At 47.8% G+C, this 22,329-nt stretch overlaps 1 protein-coding gene across 6 annotated transcripts in view; it reads left to right on the top strand.

Moving 5' to 3' along the window:
- The window catches only part of LOC146871292 (transcription factor SOX-13-like), a 588,655-nt gene that overhangs the window by 15,972 nt on the left and 550,354 nt on the right, over positions 1-22,329 (top strand). The gene's annotated exons all lie outside the window — the stretch shown is intronic.

Below are 22,329 nucleotides of genomic sequence, written 5' to 3' on the forward strand. Positions count from 1 at the left end.
ACTTGAAATACGGAAGTTATACATTTGAGGGCGTCATATCTAATTTACTGAGGAGGATGCCGGTAATGTACTATTTAAATTTGTGCTGAGTACGCGATTCGACCTAGCGCTTTATTTTTTAATACACGCGCTGACGGTTAGTTTGCTATATACTGGCTTTGAAGTGCTCGATACTTGCGTGCGCTGTTGACTAAACGTCTCCTGTGGTTTAAATCCACTTACGCTTTATCAGCACAGTGTTGGATGGTGTTCTTAATTGCTGCGAACGTCTGTGCTATCGAAGCGGAATAAAGTTTTGGGTTTTGGCATTTTTGGAAACAACAGCAGTGTTCGAATGAGCGGCATTTTCATCGCGAGCCAGGGAACTGAATAAACAGTGCACGCATTCTTTCTACACGACGTCATCGCGGTACCTCACGCTGCGTGCCTCCATTTTCTATGTATTGTGATCTGTTACCAAGCAACCAATTGAAGCTTGTTTCAACGCGAAGCACACGCATAGGAAGCATTTAGTTTTCTGTTTCAAGGCGGATGCAACAAGGAACAATAACATTCATCTAAATTAAGGTTGTGCAATAAATATTAGTAATTTCATTTTCTTTCAGGTGTAAGGTTGTAGAGAATGGCTTCCAACAGTAACTCAAATGTTATGCAACCATTACCTTTTCTTGAACTACCAGGAAAACCTGTCAAACCATGGCATAAGTGGCTGAGAAGTTTTTTTAAATTATCTTGAAGCCATAGATGGTATTAAATATTCAGCAGCGCGTAAAAAAGCTATTTTGTTTAATCTGTTAGGCAACTCTGGACAGGAAGTTTTCGATAATTTACCTGTTGTTCCTGCACCATCTAGAGATGACTCTTGGGATGTTTACAAAGAAGCTTTGGCACGCATTGGCAAACAGTATGTGGATGAACCTTCAGCAGTGGTGGAAAGACACAAATTTTTTAAGCGCAAACAATCTGCAGACGAATCTATTGAAGACTACTTAGCAGTATTACGTGTTTTAGCATCTAAATGTGTTTTTGACAATTATTTAGACACTGCTCTATGTGATCAATTAGTTTTTAATTGTTGTAACAAAAAGATTCAAGAGCGCATTAATTTTGACATGTAAGAATCCATCTTTAGATGAGGTCATGGATATTGCTAGAAGTATAGAACGTTCAGTGGTGTCTTCAAAAATATTATCTGAATCTAGTATTAATGTGTCTTCAGACATTTCTAAAGTTTCAGCTGTGGATGTCACACCAGGTAGTAATGAGACCAACGTACATATGGTTTCACATAAGAATAGTATAAAAAGGACAGTTGACCAGAGAGTGAATGGAGCATGTTACAGATGTGGTTCAAGATTCCATTTAGGGAATTTTCAAAATTGCCCGGCTCAAGGCAAGAGATGTAAAACTTGCAAAAAAGTGGGACATTTTTATAATGTGTGTCATGCTAATAAAACAAGAGTCAGGGTTAGTCAGCTTGATGTGGAAAATGATATCTTGGCAGAAGCCATTAACAATGTTTCTGTATCATCAGTGGAGATTAGTGCATTGGGTGATCATGAAAAACGGTGTAAGGGCCCCATATGTGATGATAAAACTGGAGTAATTGATTTAGACGTTATGGCTGATTCTGGATCTCCAATCACAATTTTAGCTGAGAACACATTTTACAAATTTTGGTCTGGGAAACTGTTAAAATCAATTAAACAACCAAAGAGTGACAAGGAAAGAAAGAAGGAGCAAAAAAACACGGGCAAAAACCAAAAAGAATTGTTAAAAGAACCCTCACTCACCAACCTAGTTGGTGACATGCTTCATCATCGGGTTCCCACCAGCTACAACGCCTGAATTACAGCGGAGCTGGTTTCTGAAAGTGGAGGGGAGTGAAATTAAAAGGTAAATGGTTTTAACCGTCAACTAATTTAATGTCGGCAAACCAAAGACCAATAAAAACGTGAATTGGGCAAGTTCTGGCTTGTTAGGTTAACCAGAGCTTAACCAATTAGTGATAAGGTCGACATGACATGTTTCTGCTTAAATGTGCCCAATTGGCTACGTTTTCATCAGGACCACAAGGGTCTCCACGGCGGTATGCGCACGCTAAGGCGCACCCTAACCTGTGGAGAACGAAATGGCAAAACTCACGGTTTTACCAAGTAGCCATCCTAGTATTTCCGGGGCTATAAATGTTTAAGTACTCACATCATGGGTCCGGGAGGGGGGTAGTGAGCTATAGTTTTTCCATGCTCGCACACTCCCGCAGTCAGCCTCGATCTGTCCTCCTCGGTCCGGATATTGAATATCCGGGCCGAGGAGGACAGATCGAGGCTGACTGCGGTAGTGTGCGAGCATGGAAAAACTATAGCTCACTACCCCCCTCCCGGACCCATGATGTTAGTAACATCGAGTACTTAAACATTTATAGCCCCGATGATGAAGCATGTCACCAACTAGGTTGGTGAGTGAGGGTTCTTTTAACAATTCTTTTTGGTTTTTGCCCGTGTTTTTTTGCTCCTTCTTTCTTCCCTTGTCACTCTTTAGTTGTTTAATTGACTTAACCCTGGGGGAACAAGAGTGATATTCCCTCACCCTCTGTGTTTTTGGAGAAACTGTTAAAATCTACAACTATTAATCCCAAAGCTTTTGGAGAGTATGACATCATCATGCGCGGATATTTTGAGGATAGTATTTTGTTTAAAGGGAGAAACATTTTTACAAAAATGTATGTAGCTGTTAACGGACGAGACATTTTGGGTTGGCAAGACCAAGCTAAGCTTGGTATTATTTTACGACCTAGTCATGATGAACCAGTCACATTAGGTGATATGCCCATTTTAGCAATTCAAGAATCTAACAACTGTGATCATTTTATTAAGATGCTACAGGTCAAATTTCCCCAAGTATTTTCTAATAAGATTGGAGTAATCAAGAATTTTGAACATAATATTGTCCTCCAGAACAATGCTACTCCTGTTATTCAGAAAGTTAGGCCTGTTCCTCTGTCTGCCAGAAATGATCTTAAGAAATCACTTGATGATATGTGTTCTCAGGGTATTATCATACAAGTCGAATCATCTGAATGGGTTTCTGCGGCAGTCGTCGCACGGAAACATAATGGGGATATACGCCTATGTGCTGACCTTAGAGTTCTTAATAGGAATATACTAGTTGATTGTCATCCCCTCCCACGTATTCATGAAATGCTGGCCAGATTGGGTGGTAGTAAATATTTTTCAACAATTGATTTACGTTCTGCTTACCATCAGATACCGTTATCTAAAAATTCACAACATTTGACAACTTTTGTGACACCTTTTGGTGTGTATATATGTACAAGCGAATGCCATTTGGATTGGCATCTGCTGTCAGTGTGTTTCAACGTCTGATGGATCAAATTTTTGGAAGTCTAGAAGGCGTAGAGGCCTTTCAAGATGATATTTTAGTTCACACCGAAAGTCTAGATAAACATATTGCACTGTTAGAGGAGGTCATTAGCAAATTGGGTAGGTGTGGTATGACAGATAATTTTGAGAAATGTAAATTCTTATCACAACAGGTCAATTATTTAGGACATAACACTTCAGAAGATGGTATTAAACCTAAAGAATCCTTACTTAAGGGTATAAATGAAGCAGCAATCCCAACTGACAAAGATTCTCTTAGGGCATTTTTAGGCCTTAGTGAGTACTATGCAAGTTTTGTGCAGGGTTATGCGGTAGTTGTGCAGCCTTTAAGGAATCTTTTAAAGAAAAATGTGAAATGTATATAGTCCAAGGAGTGTCAGGAAGCATTTGATTCTGTAAAACTTTTAATCACTTCTGCTCCCGCCATTAAGCCTTTTTCCATATGGTGCGAAATGTATAATTACGGTAGATGCCAGCGGAAAAGGTTTAGGGGCAGTTCTTAGCCAAATCATTACAGGTCAGGAGTGAACTATTGCATTTGCTTCACGTACTTTGAATGTAGCGGAAAAAAACTATAGTACAATTGAACGTGAAGCATTAGCTTGTTCTTGGGCTTCTAAAAAATTCAAAATATATATCTGGGGCACAAAATTTGAATTACATACTGATCATAAGCCTTTGATATATATGTTGGGAGATAGTTGTTCAAATAAAGCATCATCAAGATTGATTAGATTGTTAGCTAGGTTACAGGAATTTAACTTTGACATCAAATACATTCCTGGTGGGAAAAATGTTAGAGCAGATTGCTTATCACGCTTACCTGTTGAAGGTGATGGTTTGGAGGATGACATTGGAAAAAAAATGGGAAGGTCTGGAATATGTTTTAACTATTGGAGATATAAATGAACAGTTTAAGATTTTGGAGAAAGAATGGTTGGAGAACTGGGATAAAGATGAATGTATGACACAAGTGAAGATGTTTTTAGTTAGTGGTTGGCCCAGTGATGGGTCAATGTCCATGGAATTAAGGTGCTATCATCAGGTCGCTTCAGAATTGTCAGTTGTAAATGATATCTTGGTTCAACAAGATTTGTTTGTTCCTCCTAGTAATCTACGGTCAAAAATAATTGCTTTAGCACATGAGGGACATTTGGGCATTTCGTCCACGGCAAAGAAAATTAAACAGATCTATTGGTGGCCTGGTATTGATGGATAGGTTAAGAGATATGTGGATTTGTGCACTGAATGCTTGTGCTCTAACAAACATTGGAAGACCTCAACTGTCTCATTATCTCCAGTTAGTTGGCCTTACAACGCTTGGGAAAAGATTGGATTAGATTTTTCTGGTCCCATTAATGTTGTGGGTTGTGATAAAAGATTTTTGATTGTTGCAATTGATTACTATTCGAAGTGGTTGTACTTTTCTTTTGTAAATTCTGCTGATTCTTCTTCTGTGATAACATTTTTTTAACATCTATTTTATATAGAAGGGAGAGTGAAGGAAATTGTTACGGATAATGGTTCACATTTTGTCTCTGAACAGTTCACTAATTTTCTTAGTAAAAATGACGTGAAACACGTAAGAGTACCTTTATATAGTCCTTCTTCCAACGGTTTAGATGAAAGGGCAAATAGGTTGATCAAAGAAGGTGTTCAAACAGCTGTGGCTAACAACCTTGATGTAAAAGATTATTTACAGTTCAAGGTCTGGAATTACAATATTACGCCGCAGAGTACAACTGATGTAGCTCCTTTTGTTTTGCTTAGAGGGAGAAAACCAATCAGTTCGATTAGCCCGACTTGGTTATTAGACAAGGTTGAACGTTATCACAAGATAGACTTACAAAGTCTCAGAGAACATGTCCGTGAAAAACAAATTTGCTATAAAAAGAACTATGATTACAGAATGCATGTTAAGGAAGGAACTTTGAATGTTGGTGATTGGGTCCTGATTAAAAAACCTAATAGAGTCAGCAAGGGCCAGTCAAAATTCTCTGAACCAGTAAAAGTTATAAGAATAAATAGGTCGGCAGTCCTATTACATAATAGAGGGTGGTGGAATTGCAATGCTCTTGTCAAAGTAACTTCCAAACAAGCAAGTATAATTTCTGAAAGAGTTAATGCACATGTTGGCAATGCAAAGCAGGATTGGTTTGACTTAGATTCCCATGCATATACAGATCATAGTGGGAATTTGCGAACTGTACCTTCTGGGAACAGTGGAAGATTGGAGATTGACTTGAATGACGATAATTTAGATAGAGGAGATTGTGTGGGGGAAGTTGATAATACAGTTTCCTCTTCTCCATCATCTGGTTTTATCTTAGCAGGGAGTGGAGATTCCGCAGGCAGGAGTAGCTCCAGAATAAGATCTGTCTCATCCATTCTAGAGACTATGTATATTATTAATGTGATTGTACATGTGTATATATATTTTCTTATTGACATGTTCCTGTCAATTCTGGAGACCATGTATTATAGAAATGATTGTATATATGTATACATGTCGTCTTTTGTTCTTTCTTTAATTTCTTATATGTTTTATGGAAAGGGGGATGTGTAATATGTGTAAGTGTATTGTTTTATTCCTTTGTAGGTATTAAGTATTTAGAATGTATTACATGCTTGTAACTTTAAGGAACGTAGGTTTAGAATGTCTGGAATGTTGCTTTTGGAATGTTAGTATTTGACTGTGGGGAGAACTGACTAGGGAACTGGACAGGAAGGTCGTGGGTCTTAACCTGAATAAAACTTCAACTTAACTTCAAGAGAATTACATCTTTATTTAACACTGTGTACCCTTTACTACAGGTGTACAGGCAGCACAAGGGGTACCACGCACGGACCCTAGAAACACAATCAGCGACAGCAAGCGAGATGGTCCAGCTGGCACAGAAACATACACAGAGGCAGCAAGAGTGGTGCCTCTGGCTGACCACGGAAACATATAAAGTGACAGCTAGAGAGGTTCATATAACTGACCAATGGCAATTAAACACACGCTGGCAGAGTAGTGGCTCTCACTGGCCATGGACACATATAGAGTCGCGGCTAGAGGCGTTCTTATCATTGGCCGTAGAAACATATATAATGGCTAGGGGGAAGGCTCGCCCAGCCACTAAACATTTACCATGACATCAAGAGTTCTTCTGCCAGACAAGTGAACTATAAACCTTGACAATAAAACAGACGCTTCCCATTGACCTCAGAAACATTTACATTGATAGCCATAGAGGTGCGTCTCATTGGAAGCAAGAATTAAGGTTGCCAAGCGACTCCAAGTATGACCTGGGCTTTTGTGTCAATTCGCTAATATGAATTCTGGGAGTTGTAGTCTGAGAGTATTACATCGGACCTAATTGCAATAGCCTGTCCTACCTAATGACATAGCGAAGGCACCCCCCACCTGGTCGCCCCACCTGGTCGCCCCACCCGGATCCCACAAACTTAGACCACACCAATTTCACATTATGGCAGAATTGAGGTCGCAGTTTATTAGGCAGTTTAAACTTACAAGCGATCCTTCAACATGCATTACTTCAATTTATTTGGAATCCTGTGACCTCTGTACCATCGCCAGAAGCACTGTGCCATACATTCAGTGCCGAACATCATTTACTTCCACTGTGGGCAAGCATCTGCTTTCATCCCCCCACCGGGTGACCTTTCACTTCCGGTGCAACCACACGTTTCGTTCCGGGTAAGTGTCTGCTTCCAACCCGACCCGGTAACCTTTCACTTCTGGTGCCACCACACATTCTATTCCGGGTAAGCTTCTGCTTCCAACCCGACCGGGTGACCTTTCACTTCCGGTGCAACCACACCTTTCATTCCGGGTAAGCATCTGCTTCCAACCCAACCGGGTGACCTTTCACTTCCGGTGCAACCACACCTTTCGTTCCGGGTAAGCATCTGCTTCCAGCCCGACCGGGTGACCTTTCACTTCCGGTCCCACCATGCCTTTCGTTCCCGGTAAGTGCCTGCTTCCAACCCGACCGGGTGACCTTACATTTCTGGTGCCATCACACCTCTCAACTTCTTCCGGGCCACAGGCTCCACCCTTGACTATTTCTTCCGGTTCAACTCCCAAGGCCATTGCGGTAGCCTGCCAGTACCCCCTGGGTCCTGACTGTTACCTGTTTGTGGCCTGGTCCAGTTCGGCAAATGCTAAGTTTAAGTAGGATCGCTTTGTAAGTACCACCAAGCCTTACTGGGAGCTTTCGCTTCCAGGAAGGTCTCCCCGCCATAGCTACGCCTCAATTCTTCTAATACACCTACAACATTTTGCATTAAATATTGCCCATATGTTCCGTAGAAGATTTGGCATGAGGTTGTTTATGGTTGAATCTGACAACTGTATAGCTCCCTCCTTGGAATGGAGCCCCTGCCAGGGACTTCCAGGGAATAATCTAAGAGCATCCCACTTTGTGTCATACATGCTCCTGGCCAAGTTAGGAGGTATTCCTTTATACTGAGAAGTTGCCCCTTCCTATAGTTGGGAAGTTGTTTCCTACCAAAGTCAATGATCACAACATTAGCATTTGTTGACTGGGTGCGGCACGTTCGAATCTTTAAAGCAGTGCACCGTTGAACGTTGAAAGAGGAATGCTGAATTCCCCCTTTATTGCTGCCAGCTCTGTCTGTAGCCTGCGAGAGGTAACCATGTTCGAACACCCACACCGCTCTGCACTCTGTGAAGTAGAACAAAAACATAGCAATGGTGAACAATAATATCCAAGTAATGACTTTAATATACTGCTTGAGCATTACAATTTTCCATGCCTTTTTGCACTGATGTCCACATAAAGTTCCCCCTGAACTTCTGGCATCCTATATTTGTGGGTGAGGATGTATTCTAGTGATAGATTCCTGCCTGTTATACATGTATTAAGCCATGAGCCTAACTGGGCAATGAGGGCTGATCCCTGTATGCTACATAACGTCCTACACGGTTACCTTCTAATTTGAACTGTTTTTTTATGACCTAACTGATAAGGCATACTGATACCCTGTTCAGGCTGGTTGCTCCCCCACGGTGCACAGCTAGCTCCACCTGTTAGTGCCGTGCCTCCCCACCGCTGCTGCCGCGAGTTCCAGCCTCCTGTGGTCAACCTCGCTCGCCTGGCTTAATTTTGCACTGGTTTCTGTTCTGTATTTTGCCCGCTCTTCTGGGCTTGTATTGCCTTCCTGCTTTTTTTTTTTTTGCCTTTTTGCTCTTGTGCCCTCCATTGATCCCCTTTCCCCGTAGCCCCCTGGTTCCATTTTCCCGCCGCTGCGTACCCTGTGGCCCCGCCCCCCTCGCTTGCCCATTCGCCATCCCACCAGCCTCCCAGCTGCCCCTCTTAATTGTGGCCGCTGCGCATGAGGAGAGCGACACCTGACCCTGTTCAGGCTGGTTATTCCCCCATGCCGCACAGCTAGCTCCACCTGCTAGTGCCGTGCCTCCCCACCGCTGCTGCCGCAAGTTCCAGCCTCCTGTGGACGCCCTCGCTCGCCTGGCTTAATTTTGCACTGGTTTCTGTTCTGTATTTTGCCCGCTCTTCTGGGCTTGTATTGCCTTCCTGCTGCTTTTTTGCCTTTTTGCTCTTGTGCCCTCTCAATTGATCCCCTTTCCCCGTAGACCCCCTGGTTCAATTTTACCACCCCTGCAGCCCCGCCCCCCTCGCTCGCCCATTCGCCATCCCATCCGCCTCCCAGCTGCCCCTCTCTCCCACCTCCCCCTCTTAATGGCGGCCGCGCCGAAGGCGCACCTAAGGCAAGCCCGTCTGTGCCCGTCCGCGCCTGGCCTGCGCCCAGCGCCAGACCCCCCTGGCCCCCACAAGCGCCACGACACCAGACACCAGACGCCGCTACGACGCCAACCTCCTCCACGCACTCAACGCCGGCCGACCTACCACCTGCTTCCAGGCCACCCGAAGCACACCCAGGTACCCTTCTCCTGCCAGAACTGTAGCTACACCAGCCTCCAAACCACCACCACGTCCACTGGAGTAGGACGCAACAACCTCCGACGCATTCTACTCAACACCCGCTCCACCAGCAAACACGTCATTGAACTCTGGGACCTACTCGACTCCTCCTCCCCAGACGTCGCCTTCCTGACGGAGACCTGGATGAACCCCTTGTCGGCACCCGACATCATCATAGCCATCCTTGACGGCTACAAGATCACCCGCAGGGACCGCACCAACATAACAGGAGGAGGAATCACCATCGTCCACAGAAACACCCTCAGAATCTCGACCAGCACCGACGACACCCAAAGCGCCCCCAAACACCTGCACTTCCAGATCCACACCGACCCCAACACCACACTCAGAGGAACCCTCATCTACAGACCCCTCGACCGCAGTTCAGCGACTCCATCGCCGACTTCGTCAGCACGCACTCCCTCGTATCCACGGACAACATCCTCCTCGGAGACCGGAACTTCCACCTCAAACACCAACAACAGCAACTCCACCACCCTGCTCAACAACCTTGCCAACCTCGAACTCAAACAGCTCGTCACGACTCCCACCCACTCCGCCGGACACACGCTCGACCCCCCATCTTCTCCGCCAGCAACCACATCACCTTCAGCCACACCACCGAACTCCACTGGACCGACCACCGCTGCAACCACTTCACCTTTGAGAAGCCTACCACGCTCCACCGCACACAACGGGCCCCCCACTGCAGCCAGAGCAAAGTCACCGAAGACCAGCTAGTCACCATCCTCGCCCGAAACCCCACCAGCGGACACTACCGACACCGACTCCACTGCCCACAACCTCAGGCAATGGATCGACGACTGCGCCAACACTCTCGACCCGATCAAGAAACCCTCGAACAGACACACCGACAGAAAAGCCATCTGGTTCACCGCTGACCTCCAGGCATCCAAGCAGGCCTGCCGTAGGCTCGAGAAGAAGTGGCACCGCGAACAGACACTGGACAGCAACACAGCTTACAAGAGTGCCATCTGCTGACACCACCAACTCATCCGAACCGCCAAAAGGACCTCCTTCAAAGAGTGCATTGACAACAACGCACAGATCAGCAAAGAGCTCTTCAACATCGTGAAGGAACTCTCCAACCCCAGCTCCATCCTGCCATCATAAGACCTCTGCGACTCCCTAGCCACCTTCCACCGCAAGATTGCAGACATCCACAACAGCTTCAGCAACCAGGCCCCCCCGACAGACACCGACACCTCAGACTCACCGCCCCCCAGCCACATCAACCCCATGCTTTCCTGGACCCATGACGACGACAACACCATCAAAATCATGAACACCATCTGACCCCTGCCCGCACCACATCTTCAACAAAGCAAGCTCCACCATTGCACCCCATCTCCTCAAGATCATCAACAGCTCCTTCGAGACCGCCACCTTTCCTGAGAGCTGGAAGCACGCAGAGATCAACGCATTACTCAAGAAACCCAAGGCAGACCCCCAAGGTCCTCAAGACCTTCCGGCCCAACTCCCTACTCCCGTTCCCGGCGAAAGTCATCGAGAAGATTGTCAACCGGCAACTGACCTCCTTCCTCGAAGAGAACAACATCCTGGACCCGTCCCAATCTGGATTCCGCAGCAACCACAGCACCGAACAGCCCTCATCACTCATCGACGACATCAGGGCCATGCTGGACAACGGAGAAACCACGGCCCTCATCCTCCTGGACCTTTCGGCCGCCTTCGACACCATCTGCCACCACACCCTCCGCACATGCCTCCACAACGCAGGGATCCACGACAAAGCCTGGACTGGACCACCTCCTTCCTCACCGGCAGAACCCAGAGTGTCCGCCTCCCCCCATTCCATTCTAAAGACACCAAGATCATCTGCGGCGTACCCCAAGGATCGTCCCTCAGCCAGACACTCTTCAACGTCAACATGGCACCACTCGCCAGCATCGTCCGATCGCACAACCTCAACATCATCTCATACGCCGACGACACCCAGCTGTTCCTCTCCCTCACCAAGGCTCCCACCATCGCCAAATCCAACCTCCACGAAGGAATGAAGGCCATCGCCGAATGGATGATGAACAGCCGCCTGAAACTGAACTCGGACAAGACGGAGGTCCTCATCGTCGGACCCACCCCCTCCGCCTGGGACGACTCATGGTGGCCGGCCGCACTGGGATCTGCACCGATGCCCACTGACCACGCACGTAACCTGGGGGTCATCCTGGACTCAACGTTGTCAATGACCCAGCAAGTAAATGCCGTCTCCACCTCCTGCTTCAACACCCTCCGCATGCTCCGCAAGATCTACAGATGGATCCCCACCGGAACCAGAAGGACAGTCACCCAGGACCTCATCAGCAGCAGGCTGGACTACGGCAATGCTCTTTACGCAGGAACCAAAGCCAAACTCCAGAAACTACAACCCATACAGAACGCCTCTGCACGCCTTATCCTCGACATCCCCCGCCACAGCCACATCACAGCCCACCTGACCTGCACTGGCTCCCCGTCAACAAGAGAATCACCTTCAAGCTCCTCACCCACGCTCACAAAGCACTCCACAACACCGGACCAGCGTACCTCAACGAACGACTCACCTTCTACACCCTGAACCGCCAGCTTCGCTCCGCCGACCTCGCCACCGTCCCCCGCATCCGACGAGTGACCGCCGGCGGCAGATCATTCTCCCACCTTGCCGCAAAACCCTTGAACACCCTCCCCATCTGCCTGCGACAGACCCAGGACCTGCTGGCCTTCAGGAGACTCCTCAAGACCAGGCTGTTCGAGCAGTAGCAGAACCCCCCCCCCCCCCCGCGCCTTGAGAGTGCGCTCTACAAATGCATTGATGGATTGATTGATGTTGTGCGGTCTGAATTAGCTATACTTAACAAAAAGGGGGGGGGGCGGCTGTTGCTTTTGTCCCCTTTGGTTGTTGGCATCCGCTCAGTGACCCGGAAAGCCCAATTTTTAGTTTTCATTCAAATGTGGCCCATCCCGGAGAATATATATTATTTTTGGGGGGGGGCTGGTATTGTACCATTGAGCTTTACATTGCATACTACTGCTGTGAGATCCTTTGAGACGCAGGACCTATATTTACTTGCAACTTTGGCCCGCACCATAAAGTGTTTGCCCCCCGCACCACTAACTCTGTAAAATCGTCTGTTGAAAATGAAACTTTAGCTGTAATGTTCGCAAAAGCCCGTAGACAGCGCCAGTACCACTGACTTGTTCCAACCGCTACATCCTTTTGTGCCATGCCCTTTTACTTTGCTTGTAATTTGTGAAATGCTTTACCCAGTTTCTGAACAATACCATTTTGCCATCTGACTAGACTGTTTCCTGGTCATAACCTATAATGGAAAGCATCTTAATAATATGTATGTTCCAGTCCACATGACCACATGGCTTTGGCTCTCCTCCAAAACATGTGCCTTTCAACCAGCTATGTCCTTAGAGCAACCCTATGCCCTTTCCCTCCATTGTACCTAGGTTCCTTTTACTATCCTTGAAATTATTTTTTGGAATAGAGTGTCCTCCTGCTGTGCTGTATGCACTTAAATTGCTCTTAGTACCAATTGATCCCTTTTTCACCGGTTCACACTTTTCACTAATTGTGTTTAGGCTCCATGGTCTTTCTTTCCTTATGGCCTGTAGCCTAATTGGTTGTGTGTATATTTTTTTAAAAAAAACGTTTTTAACCCCTTTGCCGCGGCAGGAATTCCGCCGCGGCGCTGGGGGGGTTTGGGGGCAGTTGCGGTGCCGCTGTGCTCGTGACGGAACCACTCCGTCATGAGTCATGGGTGAGCTGTGCTCATGACGGAGTGGTTCCGTCACGACTCCGCCCACTGCGCTAATCGCCCGCACAGGCGGGTAATTAGCGCCGCGTGGGCGGAGCGGCCGCCAACGGCCGCAGCATGACTAAACCACTCCGTCATGAGCACAGCGCACCCGTGGCTCATGACGGAGTGGTTCCGTCATGAGCACGGAACGGGTTAACATGCAAACTCTGGAGAAAAACTCCTTCTGTTTAATGTTTAATTGGCTATTGTGTTTGCACCCTTTTATAACAACCTTGTTAACCCAATGGTCGATATATTAATACTGGTATTACAGTATAAAACCCCACTAGAAATCATCTGTTTTAACACCTGTTAAGCAAACTGTGACTCCTTCCAATACCTGTATGTGAAACTGGTTTTGTTGCATTAACTTCCAACCTTTTCTGACATCCTACATACCTTTTATAGTATATTCTACACCTCCCTCCCCTGGACCTGTGTTACACTGTTGTGGGCATGCTGGGGAGGGGGTAATAAGGAGCAGGGAGCGCTTAGTTTCACCCAACTCCCTCCCCCCTCCGGCGTGGTGGCTTTGCACACCTACCCCAGTGAGGAAGCGGGCAAGGGATACTCCACACTATAGCTGAGAACTAGTGTGTGTTTTTCTTTTTTCCTTCTCTTAAATATATTCACATTTTGTGAGTAACTCTGGCCCATGATACAAAATGTGCTTTGAATTGTCGTAATTATGCAATTGTTAGTGTGAACCCAACCTTTTTGAGGCCTGTGGAAAGCGTAATGGCCTCATATTGTCAGAATCACTCCATCATATAATCACTCCATTATGTAGATGTAGACTCTGTGTAAAAGATGTCTTTCCTATCTATATGTCTTTCTTTTGCGTATCTATTAATACTCCCTTCTGTATTGCAGTTGGCCTGAAACTTTTACGTTGTATAGGCATACTCGACCAGACGTCTCACATTGGTGCCTTGAGTTTGGGACGCACAAGTATTTAATCCATAAAATTGACATTTGCTGTTGCTTAAATTTCCATTTATTCATTTTTTTTATTTATTATTTTTTTTTTATCCTTTGATCCTAAAATATTTCACCAAAAACTCACTCCAACCACCTCAGCTCCCTCCACCTGCAGTGTGCTGTCACTGTGCGTTAGTGTATGTCGAGGTGAACTGGTGCTAGAACTGCACTTATGCCTTTGCAACTGGGCACCCCCCATCCACCGGAAAAAGGGGCCCCATGGTAAAGCGCAGTGTACTGGTGGCATTTTGTATCTAACCAACTGCAGTGAGCTACTAAGCGATGTCCAAGGGAATAAAATATCAAGACCTTGTTACTGTGGTCTTTTCCATAAGTGGTAGGTCCCTACCTACACTTACTAATAATCCCCCTTCTAAGGACATGCTCGCCTGCGTGCCACCAAATACTCACTCCAACTACCTCAGTTCCCTCCAACTGCGGTGTGCCCTTATTGCATGCACGTTCCCATCTGTTAAGGTGAACTGGTGTTTGAACTGCATCTATGCCTGGAATCGGGCAGTGTACCCCTGATGTTCTGGACAAGGGTACTATACTGGTAGCACCTTACAGCGAACCATCTGACAGTCTTTGAATGACCCGATAATGGCAAAAAATCCCCTGTAATGCTAGGGAAGAAAACCTTGGTTCTGTAGACACCTGGATATCAAGCATCTCCCCCCAAATCACAGGATATCATGCCAACTCTGCGACTAGAAACCATGTTCCCCTGTTCCCAAAGTTGGCCGCAATGATGGTTATCCCCCTTCCTGTCTGTTAACCTACCATCTCACGCCTGTTATACATTGCCGCCCGAGCCAACGATCAGTACACCAGACTCCAGTAAGGTGCCTGTCTTCAACTGTAGCCTTTTTCTGTTTTGTTAAAGTGAACACCATCCCCCCTTGTGAGAACACCTCCCAAACGGGGAACCATCTGGTGTGACTCAGAAGAACCATCCGCAGAGTTAAAGCCCAACATTGTCCCTTTAATGACACAAAATACCTATATCTAGTCCTGCCTATCGCGGAGCACGTCAGTGAGACGTGAGAGCGCCTTGCACACAGACACAAAACATGCCGTGGTAGCTGCAGCATCTGATACATATCCAATCCCTCCTCAAATGCTAGACATCTCCCCACGTGGGCCTTTTAGCCCGCCCTATGACAGCCAGCAAGAGACCCTGTGGTGGGCAAGAGGCTGGCAGAGCACTCTCCCTGCCATGATCCACTCCACCCCATTTGCCACAACCCTTGTGCGTGCCTTTCATGTCACCTCCAACACTAGTATTACTATCACCGCTTATAGTATACTTCTGTGTATACTCTTGCCGTGTTTGTGCTTACTCCGTGTACTAGACTTACTGTATGTGTAACTCAGTTACTGCTTTCTTGCCATTTACGTGTATTAATTCTCACCCTTCCCCCAGCCCCCCCCCCCCCCCCCCCCCGACCCATCCGGCATTGGTGTAGGCGCGCTGGGGAAGGGGGAAGGAGGCGCTAGGAGCTTCCATTCTGCCAAAACCCCCCCAAACCCCCGGGGATGTGCCTTGCACGCCTACTCCGAGGCCAGAGGGGCTAGTAATGATTGGAATTCCTTCTAAGTACAGTGTCTTACTGTAATCTTTGAAATGGAATTCGGAGCCAGACCCTAGAAACTATAACTATCTATGCGGCTCTGCTGCCATCCCTAATAATCGTCAAAAGAACAGAGGGGGGACAAGGAGCTAATTAGAAAGAGGTCCTGAACCAATGCTCCTAAAAGTAGTACAAGATCACAATGGCTGGTATCAGTTCCTTCATAGAAAGGGAATTACAGTAGGCGGATAGACTGTAAAGTATAGGGAATGTCTCCATAGGATATGTGAGCATGTAAAGAGGAGAGACAGTACTCCTGTGTATGGTACGTGGTGCCCTCACGCACCCTTGCGAATGTATAGCATCATCATCGGGCAAGGTTGCTCCTCGTGGGGGTGGCGCTGCAGTCCCTCACGGGCCCTGTTTAGGGGCTCTCTGGCGGAGATCTTTTCAGGAGTTGCCGCTTTTGTGTATGAGGGTATGTGGGTTGGGGGAGTGATAGTGAGTGCAAGTTAAAATGAGCCAGGAGGGCCTAATTAGTTTATTCAGAGGTCCCCTGGTTCAGAATAAAAATTTCACGGGGATGGAGATGCACCGTGGTGCCACTTAGAGAGGGGAAACAAAACCAAATAGAATCCCACTTCTCTCAACCCGTGTAGTGTGTAACTAAAGTGTTTAGAAAAGGGTCATAATAATCGCCCTATTAGTTCATAGCCTTGGGGCAACGCTGCTAGGTCACTGCACTGCAGCTTAATGCATTAGTTGATAGCCTGTCCTCCAAAAGGGACGCTGCGTAGGCGACCATGAAGGATGGCTTCCCCCATAACTGCAGGTATCATTGGCTCCCCTGCGGCCCACATTTCCCAACTGGCCACCACCAGGTGTAGCACTGCCAGGTACCGCTCTTTCCAACACTCCCTTTCCCTGCTGTGAAAGGGGGGTGCAGCCTATTTTTCCTAACCATGGCAGCAATTAGACTCCTGAGCTGTAAACATTTTGCTGCCGTCCTTGAGCACCACTAACACACTCCCATCCTTGCATACACTGCTGCCTGTGTGTGCCCATGAGCCCTTCCACACCATCGGACTGGCGCCCCTATCCCCGGCGTTCGGCCAGTGGGGGATCATGGCTCCTGAGCTCGCCTGACAGTAGAAAGCCACTTGCCCCAGAAAGTGCATTGCAGCTCACCTTATGCTATAGTACGAATGGTGCCAAATTATCATTAATGAATGGGGGGACCAGGCCCTGTAGAGCCTAGCGTTGGACTTCCCCACCAGATGTGAAAGGATCCCTGGCAGGCCCCACCTCGTCCTCATTTTAAAATCCTCCTGGGGAGCCCCCGTTTCCCCTTAATCTTGTAATTGAAGCCTTAGCCGCCCCTTCCTTACGTGGCCGCAATGGGGGCCCTTGACGACCCCTCTCCCCGCTGGACACTCGCGTTTTTTTTTTTTCTTTTCTTCCTCTAGCCCGACTCGACGGTATTAGAGCGCTATACGTAAGCACCCGTTGCATCACACCCGGACAAATGTATTTTTGTGGTACTCAGGGGGATGTTAAATAACTTGCCCAGGATCAAAGGATGTTGAACCACGCCGAGATTCAAACCCGATTCCCTTAATCCAAAATTGGCAGCCCTAAGCATAAGGGCCCCCTCCCTTCCCCCTTAGTCCCCGCTAATGTCTACTGTTGTGTGCTTTAATAACTTTGTGCTCCTGAGCCCTATTACCATGGCTGATATAGCCCTAACCAGCGCGCATTCCCTGTATGGCGTCCTAGCAAGTTACTACTTGGCAACTCGTAAACTGAGCATCTGACCGCGCCCCTCCCGAGAGGTACCCCTGCACCAAGCCTTCCTGCCCCCCTGCCGTATGCATTATTTTACAATTATTCACCCCCTACCCCAAAATTTTACCCGGAACTCCCTACACCCCACCTGCTGTCCGTGCTTATTTAATCTTCATTGGACTCATCCTCGTCCCTGTGCATGCACCTCAAAGCTCACGGTGCGTGGCATGTGTGTGGCCTGAACCCCCAAACTCTACAACGCCCTTGAATGGCACTTGAATCCCCGCTGTGCTATCTCCGGTATTTGGGTGTACCTGCATTGCATTGATCCCGCCAACCCTACGACACGTTAAAGCAACCCGATTGTGCTCACCCCCCTCTGTAACCATGCTCCCTGTGCCTACTCTGATTCTGTTTATGCCCTCCGAAGCTCTACACGGCAAGCACTTCAAGAGCGTCATTCCTGTCCTCATCATCCGGTGGAAGCGAAGGCAATCTGACCCATCCATTACACATCCCTCCCCTATTCTCGAGCAAATTGTTCCACTACTGCTGCCGGATCAATTTAGAGGCGGGGGATGCCGTCCTAAATGCGTAAGGAGCACCACTTAATATAAATGAGCCTCACTGTATGCACATCCAATCATAGTGGCCATCCTGAAACTTTGGCCAGTACACGGCCCTCCCCAACCAACACCACAAGAGGCAGGCATTACTTATTGCAGAAATTCACTATGTGTATTTTGCAACATCATTTGGATTTATTGATTCATTTCCTATTTCTGAAGCCGCCGGACGAAGGGGGGGGGGGGGGGGATGCATTCTCCCTATGCGCGCTGCTTCACGGTCTGCAATGTGGCCAGCGGAACTGTACATACTCTCTGCCCGACCATCCCAGCTCCCCCCGCCACGCCCATGCCCTCCCCCCTTGGAAGGTGAGCATCCACTCTGCACCACCTGCGCAAACAACCCTCGGCCCTCCCTGCACCTCTCACCGCAATCACACCCTTCCCCAGACATCGCCCGACCCCCAGCCCATGTCACCTGAGCACCCGCAGGCACCGCAGCGGGAATTGCAACCCATCTAATATGGCCTCAGAATGATGAAAGGCTGAGGGCATGAAGACTGCCGCTGCCCGCGTCCCATGCAGGGGGACATCAGCAGGGCAGCCCTCTAGTGGCCGCCCGTCGGAGCACCCCCACCCCCCCACCCCCGCTCCGCCTCTCTAGCGAGGCCGCGCCTCGGGGAGGGGAGGCCCCAATGGGTTTGTCTTGGGTAGGCGTGCCGCGAGGCTAGACCCCCCTCTTAAGCGCCTCACCCCCTCAGATCCGCCGCGGCAGCCATCAAAAGCTCATCACCGCCAGAAGACATTTGGCAGACGAATACAAGACTCTGCGACTAAACTTGCTGACACTTCCGCAAACCATATTGACCGCAACCTGCGGCCTTTCACAGCGCTGAGCTTGTGATCCAACCTCAACTGTGACAAAGCGTCACATCAATAAGACAACCGAAACAGCGACTAAACTCAAAAATGAATGTGGAGTAATGAGGCTATCGCCTCGGTATCCAAAAACTCACCGCTGTCAGATGGAATCTGACAGGCGAAAACAAGACACACTGACGAGATCTTCCTCTGCTTCCTGCGCTCCTGGCCACGCGATCGCCTTTGTTGTCTGGCGTCGGGATTTATTATTTATTTTTTTCGTGGTGCGCCATGCATCGTTTCGTTCCTGCTGGGCTTTTCGCGGTGAGTTTCCTCGCTAGATGGGTGCCACTCTGTCTGTTGTCGGCAATTCAAATGACACCCTTTGTTCCCGTGGGGCATGCCGCCAGGCAAGCTGCAGCCGGCGTTTTTGTAGCTGGCGGCGGGTTGCGCGGTGGGTGTGAGGGGGCCTGTCGAAGGCATTGGGCAGTCTTACGTGGTACTACTATTGCCTTTTGCCATTGATGGTAATAAAGGTGCGGGGTGTCGCTTTCGTTCGGAGCATCGGGAAAAAAGTTTCACGTTGTAGGTGCAATGCTCAGATTTGGGGTTGGAGACTGTGGAGACTTGCGTTGTTTGTGAGGTACCTTTGCCAGCTATGGTCATTTTAGTGCAAACCCCAGTGGTTATCAAAACAAACCAACTTTGTTTCTTGCATTTCGTGATTAGTAATGTGTAGGGGCGATCGACGCTTGTGTGCCACGGGAGGCAGTGTACTGCGAATCCTTAGTAATGGAGGCATTACTTTTTCGTTGAAATTGACTTCACATGAATTACTTTCACGGTTCAGCGCACGGCACAGAAGTCTCTCCTGTATGGGGGGAGGGGTAAGGGCTGCTCGCAGCTGGGGTATGGTATTCAGAACCCATTGGGTCTGCCCTGTTACCACTTTAAACTTAAGGGAGTCCACAATGGCTCGACTGGGGCGTGAGGCATATCCCCAGGCAGCTCGGACCCTGCCCGCCTCACGCCGACTGCTCAGCTGGTCCACTATTTGTAGGTGGGATCTATCCCCTTTGCGAGCTCACACGAAACAGGCGGGATACAGCAGCCGATGGTAGCGGAAACTTGGTGTGAGCTGAGAACGGGAGGCGGGCACTTAAGAGCAGGTCTCTCTAGGGCAATACTCCTTGCCGTTGGAGGTTTCATGCACGGTTGGGTGTGGTGGGATGTGTGCTTTGTTCCCGGCCCAGCTTTGTGTATCGTTATGCTATTATATTTTTGTTGTGGTGTACTGAGCGTCGGGTTGCTGGACCCTATTGCATTTTCAATGCTTGTTTGCAAATGTATTGGTCGAGACTTGCTGTGCTCTGTATTATTGAGGAAATTGTGGAGCTAAACTAAACCATTCATGCACAGATGTTTCACTCTAATGACCCTTATAAGAGACGCAGACCGTCCAGTTCTAACAGCCCCTCCCTCATCTGGTGGAGCAGCGCTGCCTGGAGCCATCAGAAACCAGCTACATCATTCACCCAAACCCCGCAAGTCACCATATGCTGCTGACTTCAGCTTCAATCCTGTCCTGGGACAGTGAATTCGAAGTCTCTCCAGAGGTGGGTTAATATGATATGAAGCAACACATGCAATGGTAAAATATGTGAAAGCTGCAGAAATATCAAATCTGAGGTACGATCTAAGAAATCTGCAGGACTAAAAGGGCAAAATGTAAAATAAACAAATGGCCAAACAATTCTCCAACCCCTCGTAGAACTCTGCAGAATTTGGCAGAGTTTTTTCAGTAACTCTGCCGAATTTTACAGAGTGAAACTCTGCTAGCTCCACCCAGCCCTACAGAGGAGAAAAAATAAGGCACTTTGCTCGGAATGCGGGGTCCACTGCATCAGTCATGACTTCAAGAGAGGCTTTTAAAATGGTAATCTGAGGTCACTGCGTCGTTCAGGCGGGAGTGTGCGTCGGTCACTGAAGGAGATGATGCGGGCGCAGGAGGTTATGCTTCGGGCGTTGGAACGCCGTAGTCACATGACCCCTCGGTACACCTCTCCTCAGGGCCGGCTTTAGGGCGGTGCGACCGGTGCCCCCGCACCGGGTGTTGGCTTCCTGGGGGCGCAGTGTTTGAACATTTATTAAGCTTTTTAAGCACCTGCTGCAGCGTTTCTTTCCCCCGGCAATTGTCAGGCCTCACATAAATGTCAAGATAACTCCTGCGGTGAATTATCTTCCTGGAGAGAGATCAGCATTTTGTATAGTTGAGGTTTTGACTTAGGTGAAGTTAGTGCAGAGGGTTAATATGCCTGCTGCAAAGAACGTGTGCTAAGTAGATTACAGAGTGCATATGATGTAAACAGATCAGCAGGTTACTGCTTTCAAAAGGGACATCCTTTTGTTACTTGCAATTTATAACTTAAAGTCCTAATAGAGGATAGTGAGCTATCAACTTTCATCCTAGAACTGCACACACACTGCAAAGTACACATTATTAGAACATTGATCAGTGTTGCAAAAAGGGTTAATTTGGCTAGAAATCGATTCTTATTATTAAACAGAACTCCCAACTATGCTGTTTCTTTTTAGACTCTGAGCTTGTGCTTCTCCATACCTAGCAGCCTTAAACTATACTGCCTGCCAGTAGGGATGACATGAGTCTCCTACACTTTGAGTCCTTTGGCTCAGGTAACATTTCCTGTACACAGATTCACATGCATATGATTGATTGGCCCGGCGGTTTTTGTGTGAGATGCAAAGTTCTCGGACACCCTACACTGGTAGGAGTGGCGCTATATAACTAATTCAATGCATCTGGGAGTGTGGTTATGGAAACTTGGTCAACTGTTAAAGGGGGCTAGTGAGAGAATCCGTTGGGGAGGCGGCATTGGGGGGGGCGCCAACAACATCCTTGCACAGGGCGCCACCATCGCCAAGGCCGGCATCGCCGTTTACCGCGAGAGTGCGTGAGTTCTACAACACTGTTAGGGGTGTGCCGAATTACATTAATCATAACCAGCATAGCGCAGGATACAAACCAAATTATTTCCAGCAACTAAGTATAATTTTCTAGGGATACCCTGGCCTTGTTCATACTCTCTACAGCACTTTGCTTTCATATCACCAGGTGTTACACCTTACCTACCTTTCGTGTGAAAAGTGACCTTTGTGACTTTGCATATTATGAAACAGTGTTTCATGGAGGAGGAAGAGGCTAAGACATATATAATGAAATCGTGGCGACTATAGGGTGCCCTAGACTTACATAGACCATGGTGACGGTAGTATATGATATGTGGTGGGTCATTAGATCCTGAGCATCTTTGAAATGAAAGCAAACTAGATCTTCA

This window comes from Triturus cristatus, chromosome 1_1 (genome assembly GCF_964204655.1).
Source record: "Triturus cristatus chromosome 1_1, aTriCri1.1, whole genome shotgun sequence".
NCBI classification, from domain to species: domain Eukaryota; kingdom Metazoa; phylum Chordata; class Amphibia; order Caudata; family Salamandridae; genus Triturus; species Triturus cristatus.